Genomic DNA, 8,778 nt, shown 5'->3' on the forward strand with positions numbered 1-8,778 from the left:
GGACCGGCGGTGGGGAGTGTTTTCGGGGCGGGCGGCGGGGGGCTGCTGTTTGGCCGGTGGTGGCTGGCAGCTCAGGGGGGTGGAGGTTGAAGATGAACCGCGGGCCCTTGATTTCGTATCCAACGGCTGCAAAATCGACTGACCAAAGATGAAAAAGTCAGTCGACTGACGTGTAGCCTCAACTTGCTAGTGCGTCCAGTTTCGAGAGCAAAATTCAGTTTCGACAGTTAAGTTCAGTTTCGAAAGTTAAGTTCAGAGATGAGCGGTTGATGTATTTTACATCTAGCACTTTGTGGTTATGTATTTTACGTCATGTATTGGAGATGCTATTAGAATTCCACTCAGGTTAACGTTGTTCGTTGTCTCTCTTGTCCTGCTTCAGCCTCGGCGTCGTACAACTCACCGGAGCTGCTCCAACGATGAAACCCTCCATCACAGCGGAGCAGTACCTCGGGTTCCATCTCCAGACGCCTAAGATCTTCTTCCCCTCCTCCGATAGCAAAGTCAGCCGGAGCATCCTCACCGGTCAACCCAATCACGCTGAGATCGACATGGCTTCGCCAAAGAGGTTGTACACTTGTTGCATCTCTTTTTTACTCTACATGTTATATATATTGTCCACTGAGCACACGAATTTGTTCCTTTAGTGTCTCCTTGAAAGAAAAAACGTAGGAATTTTAATTTTCACTTGTCCTCCTTTTAAAATTCCTATTCATGAAGCACAAGACTAAGAGATAGTAGCATAATAGCATTATAACCGTACATTTTCTTGTGGTTTGACTTAATCTCACCATGCTTCTTTGCATCTTGTGATCTTCCAATTGTTGTGAATCAAACACCCAGATTGGCAGAAATCCTGTGTTTTTAAATTCTCTGTTTTGCACGTGCATTCCTATCCTATTCCTGTCTATTTCCTATCCCTGCATTGTTGGAATCCTCCAATTCAAAAGAGCTGTTACAGAATTACTTCTCTTATAGATAGTTGTCAAAGAAAACCTTGCATGGTTTGTCCCGCTCCTGTTGCGTCGTCGTCCACCCCAGCTCAGCTGCTCCAACGACATAAGGGTCCAGCACAGCAGGGATCCGGCCTCCAGACTATCTTTCGCCGCCTCAGATCTTCTTCCCCGCCGCTGGCAGCCATGAAAACTGCATTACCACCATCAACCGAGCAGATGACCTCGAGGACTACACGGGTCCACAAGAGAGGTTGCACTCTTTCATGTCTGCTTATGTTATGCATCGCTTAATATTACATGCTACTTTATCGTCCTGTTCACCGATTAGACTCTGAGTTAGCTCCAAAATAATGGTCAAACTTGAGTTTTTAAATGGTTGTGGGGTACATATCGGGGCCGCTATCAATAGTATCTATCTACCATCTGGTTAATCTCTCGTGTCTACTATGAGTTTCATGTTGGGTGGGAAACAAACAGTAAAGAAGCCATTATCTGTATTTTTTAACTGAAGCCATTATCTGCCTGTTATTATTGGTTTTGGGTCTATCCACAGGTTGCTACCATCACTCTGGATTTCTGCATGCACTCCTTACATAATCTCACTATGTTTTATTCCTATGCATGACAGTTATTGTAAACAATGGAACTGAACATGTAGAGCAAAAGAGATGAGCCTTGCGTGGCAATAAAACTTCATGCAAACGTCGCTCCATGGTAGGCGCAAAGGCAGCCCCCTCCACGCATTTCAGATTGTAATCGAGAGGAAGATATCTGTTCTGAGGGGGATTCAGAAGGAGAAGAGAACTCCTATTTACCCCCTGAGGTCTTCGCTCTAACTTAGCATGCTGATGTTGGTTCTATCATGCATATGGTGTCTTGCATTGCTTACTTTATACATCAAATATGTTATCTGCTTAGTTTAGACATCCTTTGTGTGAATGCCATCTGTTTAGTTTATTCATCGTTTATGTGAATTATGCAACGCCATCTTGTTTAGCCAGGCATCATATATGTGAATTTTGCAATGCCATCCTGCTTAGCCAGTCATCTTATATGTAAATTATATCAAGCCATCCTTTTTTTGTTACATATTACATTTGTCAACAATGTCAGTACATTCAATTGCTCTTCGTGTGCATCAGCCATTTGACACGGTGATGGCAAATTCTGGAGTGAAAACAAGGTCTTCAGAGAAGACTATGCTATCTGACGAAGCGCATATCTCGCTTGTTACGAATAGCTCCTCAGAGGAGGATTCAGAGACAGATGACCAGTCCTATCCCCCCAAGGTGTATGCTCTAACTTGGCAGGGTTATGTTGCTCATATCGTGCGTATGGTGTCTCGCATTGCTATGTCATTTGATTAGTTTAGACATGCTTTGTGTGAATGCCACCTGTTCAGTGTTTAATTACCATATATGTGAATTATGCATTGCCATCTTGTTGCAAGACATTATATATGTGAATTATACAATGCTATCTTGTTGCAAAGGCATTATATATGTCAATTATGCAATGCCATGCTGTTTAGCCAATCATCATGTATGTGAATTATATCATGCTATCATTTTTTTGTATTACGTGTTCCATTTGTCGACAACGTTTGTATATTCAACTACTCTTCCTGTGCATCAGCCATTTGAAGCGGTGATGGAAGTATCTGGAGTGAAAACAAGGTATTCATAGCAGACAATGCTACCTGCTGAAGCAGACATCTTGCTGGTTATAGAGAGCTCCTCAAAGGAGGATTCAGGGACTGAGGACCAGTCCTATTTCCCCTCTAAGGTCTATGCTCAAACTTGGCAGGGTTATATTACCCATGTCATGCATGTTGTGTTGCATTGCTTAGTTTTTACATCATATGTGGATTGCCATCTGCTTATTGCTTACTATAGAAATAATATATTTGAATTATATCATGCCATCATGTTTACATAGTACATACACATCATCTATCTGAGTTATGGCATGGCAACCCATTTAATAAAGACATCATATAGTTATATCATATCATCCTGTTTAGTGTTTACAGTCATCATATTTTGAATTATGGCATTCTATCCGTGAATGTATGTGAATTATGGCATGCCAACCTATTTAATAAACACATTATATAGTTATGTCATGTCATCCTGTTTACATAGTCTCATATTTTGAACTATGTCTTTCCATCTTTTTTAGTTAGCCATCATAATGTGAAATTGTGTCATGCTATCCTGTTTAGTTAGCCATCATATATGTGAAATTGTGTCATGCTATCCTGTTTGGTTAAACAACATAAATATGAATTATTTCATGCCCTCTTTTATTCCCACTATCCATTGCACCTGTCTATCATACAATGTCTATACTTTCAATTACTTTTCTTGTTTATCAGCCATTTGAATTGGAGAGCGTGATGGCAGTATCTAAGGGAGTAACAACATGGTCTTCAGAAAAGATAGTGCTACCAGTTGATGCAGATAGAACCACGGCTATACTTGCCCAAGGACCAGATCCACCACACATAACCCAGACTCTCACATATTGTACCCCTACCCAGTTGGACAGAGAACCGGCTACACCCCTTCTAACCCCAACCCCGGCAGATAGTAACCTAGTTCCAGTTGACACAGCACTGTCTCCACCACAGAGCACCCAAACACGAGCAGTTAGTAAGGGAACTTCAGTGCTCAAAGCACGAGGACCACCACTCCGAATCCCAACTCAACGCTTAAAGGAGAAGCAGATGTGTTCTCAGGTCAGGTTCTGTAGCTATGGTTCATACTCCTTTGCTCTTGCATTACTATATTTACTCATACCAACTATTTTCCAATTTGAAGGATGGAATTGAAACTCCAATGGCGCAACATGTATGTTTTAAACCTGTTTCTTTAACTGGTTTGCTGTTGTAACCTGCTCTATGTTGATTTCAGTTTCAATTGAATAAACAGTTATGTTCTCATGTCATGCACATTACAAGTGTTGTTATTGTTGTATTGCTACCCACACTTATATTCTGTCTATTCTGCTTTGTCTTGAACACATATTATTTGAACTGTGTCTCTATCTTGATTTGGCAACAAAAACTAGAATGATATAGACCATAAAGTGACTATGGTACATAGATATATGTTTGTTTCATGCTGTTATCCTGTCCACTTTACTACTAAACTCATTTACCAAAATGAGTTTCATATACAACATGGTAAACATGTGATGTGTCTTCTTGTTTCTCTTTTAGAATGCAGACAAAATATTGGAGAACAGTACCGCGTTATCCAATGGTAAAGGAAGTAATGCAGATAAGGTTCAAGATAGCGAGACATCCCTGTTGGTCTCCAAGAAAGCTGATAAAAACTATCTTGGCGATAGTGCGGGAACCCAAAAGTCATGTCTTGATGTAGTGTTCGAGTTACTGGCCACTACTACTGGCACAAGCTCTTCGAACTCGCTGCCTGAATCAGTTCGTCTTCTTGAGTCTCAACTTCAAGTTGAAAGACATTGATCAGATGTGTTGCGACAGGAAGCTGAAGGACTAAGGAAGTCCCTGCAGAATTCAGATGCATATTTTCTGGTGCAACAACAAGCGCTGGAGGATTTCAGCGCCAAACAAGAGAAAGTTAATAAGCTTGCTAAGCATCTTGCCAGCATTATGGGTACCCAGGATATTGTTTCTTGAGATCTTCTGAAGTAGTTTCAGTTCTGGATTTGTTTTGCTGCGGCGTTTATTTGTGCTGGTCGCCAACTTTGACAACCAGTGTATATGATATGCTGCTTTGTTCCCTATATTTGCACTGGTGGTGAACTTTGATGTCCAATGGATGTAATATGTGTAATAGTCGTGATAGCCTAGCGTCAGTTGCTTGCTTATTTATTTCCTTGTTGTCTTGTTTATTTGTTTGCTTGTAGTCATTGCAGTTCTTTTTCCGCGGTTAGCTAGTGGCTGCAATAACCTATTTTTTTAAAACTAGGCCACAATAACCATGGGCTAATATTTACTGTAGTGACACTGGGCCTCCTACTGGCCGTAGAAACAGTGGGCCTTCTACGGGCCGTAGAAACAATGGGCCTTCTACGGGCCGTAGAAACAATGGGCCTTCTATGGGCCGTATCATCAATGGGCCTTATATAGGCCGTATGATCGATTGGCCAAACCTGGGCCAAACAGACCGCATTATGGCCGTAAACGGGCTAGAGTCGGAATCGTCTGTTCATGGGCCGACCATAACGGGCCATCGTTAATATGCCGTATTTGATGACGCTATGAAAACGGCCGAACGTATTAACGGACCACAAACGGGCCGACTGTAACCACGGGCTGAATTTGGCCCACAAGCAGAAAATAACAGTAACGGGCTAAGTAAACGAATGCTGGAAATGAGCCCAAGAATAAATGGGCTCTGAGAAGGCCGAAAGATAACATGGGTTGGAAACGGCCCAATGGAATAACGGGCCGTTAATGGTTACAAAGTGATACACTGTTCATTACGGGCCAGTTTCACCACGGACCGTTAATGGGTGTAAAGTGATACACTGTTCATTATGGGCCAGTTTCACCATGGGCCGTTAATAGGCCAAGAGTTACATAGGGCCTCATATGGGCCGAAAGATGTCATGGGCCATACATGGTGTAACGCCCTCGATGCGGCTATATCTCCTACGTGTCGAAGCACGACTTAGAGGCATAACCGCATTGAAAGCAATGTCGCAAGTAAGGCAATCTTCACAACAACCCATGTAAATAGATAATATGGGAAAGGTACATAGTTGGCTTACACTCGCCATGTCACATAAATACATAAATAACATTACAATCATCCAATACACTCATGGTCCGACTACGACACCAAAATAAAAGATCAACCCCAACATGCGACATGGTCCCGATCGCCCCAACTGGGCACCACTACTGATCATTAGGGAAAGACACATAGTAACGGCGTGAGTCTTCGTCGAACTCCCACTTGAGCTCAAGCGAATCATTTGGAACGGAATCATCGATCCCTGCATCTGGTTTGGAAGTAATCTATGTGTCACGGGGACTCAGCAATCTCGCACCCTCACGATCAAGACTATTTAAGCTTAAAGGTAAGGCAAGGTAATATGTGGAGCTGCAGCAAGCGACTAGCATATATGGTGGCTAACCTGTTCGCAAAAGAGAGCGAGAAGAGAAGGCAAAGCAGGAATGAAGAACTATAGAAAAACCTACGGCAACACCGTGTTCACTTCCCGGACTCCGCCGAGAAGAGACCATCACGGTTACACACGCAGTTGATTCATTTTAATTAAGTTAAGGTTCATGTTATCTACAATCGGACATTAACAAATTCCCATCTGCCCATAACCGTGGGCACGGCTTTCGAAAGTTCAAATCCCTGCAGGGGATTCCCAACTTAGCCCATCACAAGCTCTCACGGTCAACGAAGGATATTCCTTTTCCAGAGACATTTCGATCAGGCTCGGCATCCCGGTTCTACAAGACATCCTCAACAAGGGTAAAACTAAACCAGCAACACCGCCCGAATGTGCCGACAAATCCCGATAGGAGCTGCACATATCTCATTCTCAGGGCACACCAGATTGTCCAAGGTACGGGTAGGCCAGCCCAGAGTTGCCCCTGGTGGCCACCGGCAGCTGACAGGTTGGACCAACACTCAGAGGAGCATTGGCCCGGGGGTTTAAAAAAGATGACCCTTGAGTCCGCGGAACCCAAGGGAAAAAGAGGCTAGGTGGCGAATGGTAAAACCAAAGTTGGGCATTGCTGGAAGAGTTTTATTCAAGGCGAACTGTCAAGGGGTTCCCATTATCACCCAACCGCGTAAGGGACGCAAAAATCTGGGAACATAACACCGATATGACGGAAACTAGGGACGGCAAGAGTGGAACAAAACACTAGGCAAAAGGCCGAGCCTTCCACCCTTTACCAAGTATATAGATGCATTAAGATAACAAGATAATATGGTGATATCCTAACAATAAACAACGTTCCAACAAGGAATGAGCTCCAATCTTCACCTGCAACTAGCAACGCTATAAGAGGGGCTGAGCCAAGCGGTAACATAGCCAATCAATGGTTTGCTAGGACATGGTGGGTTAGAGGTTTGACATGGAAATTTGGGAGGCATGATAAGCAAGTGGTAGGCATTGTAGCATAGGCATAGCAAAAGAGCGAGCATCTAGCAAGCAAAGATAGAAGTGATTTCGAGGGTATGATCATCTTGCCTGCAAAGTTGTCAGAGTTGACTTGATCCTCGTAAGAAAACTCAATGGGCTCCTCGATATAAAGAACACCGGAATCGGATGCACGGTTTGAAAATGGCAAGCAAAACAAATATGGCACCGGTCTGCGATAATCAGCAAGTAGCCATCTAAATGCATCAAGATAATTATGTACAACACTCAAACATGACAACAAAATATATGTCAGGGATCCACTCATGATGCTTGACAAAAGATGAACACTGAGCTACGGCCAATTCATCCATTAACAGGTTCGAACAAGCATGGCAAAAATGCAAACAATAACAGGTTTCAGACTTGATGAAATTAACACAAGTCTGGAATTTAACATCAGGTAGCACACTTTGGAGCATGAAAACTATATGCTACAGGAACTTAACATGGCAAATCAAGGCATGACATCAAGCTACTCAAAGCACTTAACAAAAGTCCCTTAGTGACCTTGAGCCAAAAGGTATCGTAAAATACAATTGCAAGCATGTGAACATGGCAAAAACATAATCAGATTACAGACTTTGTGAAAAACTGGAGCCTACAAATCTGTTAACGAGTAGGCATGTTTACGAGCTCGATGCACTCACTATATAGCAAGGCATGACAAACTAAACATACACCCATCAAGAATACATATCATAGAATCTAGACATGGCAAGAACAACAACATAGCATGCACGGATCACTAGCAACATCCTCGGCAAAATCGCTAACAAGTCAACAATCTGCCAGGATTCACGAAATAGCAAAAGTAGAGCTCGATTGACTCAAGCTAGGTTGCTCCATAAATGCAAACAAAGACATGGATGGATAGAGCACCAAAATGTTAACAAAACATCCTTACTGGTCATCCTCAAAAGAGGCACAGATCACTAGGAAACAACATGAACATATGGCATAATGACAAAATCAGAACAAGGACTTAGTGAAATAACTAAGTCCCTGAAATCAGCATTAACGAATGCACTACTTTGCAAGCTTGTGCTAGTCACCACACGTATCACAAAAATACATGGTAGGCACCTCTGTAAAGATGGCTTGGCATATAACAAAACACATGTAGAGCTCAGGAGCATATCATGCACACATTAATCATGGCAAAAATGACAAATAGCTAATTGATGCAACAGATCTGACAATTATACCAAATAGCTCTCTTCCAACAGCAATTCGGGCATCAATATGAGCTCAAATGAAAATGATGCAATGAGATGAAATGATATAATCTCTGAGGCGAACATTTTGATATGCTACACGCGCAAATCGGAGCTACGGATGTGGAGTTACGGCATGAGCAAGAATGCAAAATAATACTAGGGAGAGGGAAAAAGTCAACCCTCTAGGGTTTCACTGTAGCACCGATCCAGATCCGATCCGGCATGCACGCGGCCCAAGGACGGCCAGAATTCACTATAGCGCTGGAGGAGCTTGGGCTCGCCGGACTTGGAGGCCTGCCGTGGCGAGGAGATGAGGAGGAGGACGCCGGAGTGGCGACGGCGGAGCGGCGAGGGGCGGCGCGGCCGCGGTGTTGAGGTCCGGCGAGGTGCCGGAGCCGGGCGGCGAGGCAGCTGCCGGCGGGCGCGTCGGGCGGCAGCGGCCGGCGCGG

Source organism: Triticum aestivum, chromosome 6A, assembly GCF_018294505.1.
Source record: "Triticum aestivum cultivar Chinese Spring chromosome 6A, IWGSC CS RefSeq v2.1, whole genome shotgun sequence".
NCBI classification, from domain to species: Eukaryota; Viridiplantae; Streptophyta; class Magnoliopsida; order Poales; family Poaceae; genus Triticum; species Triticum aestivum.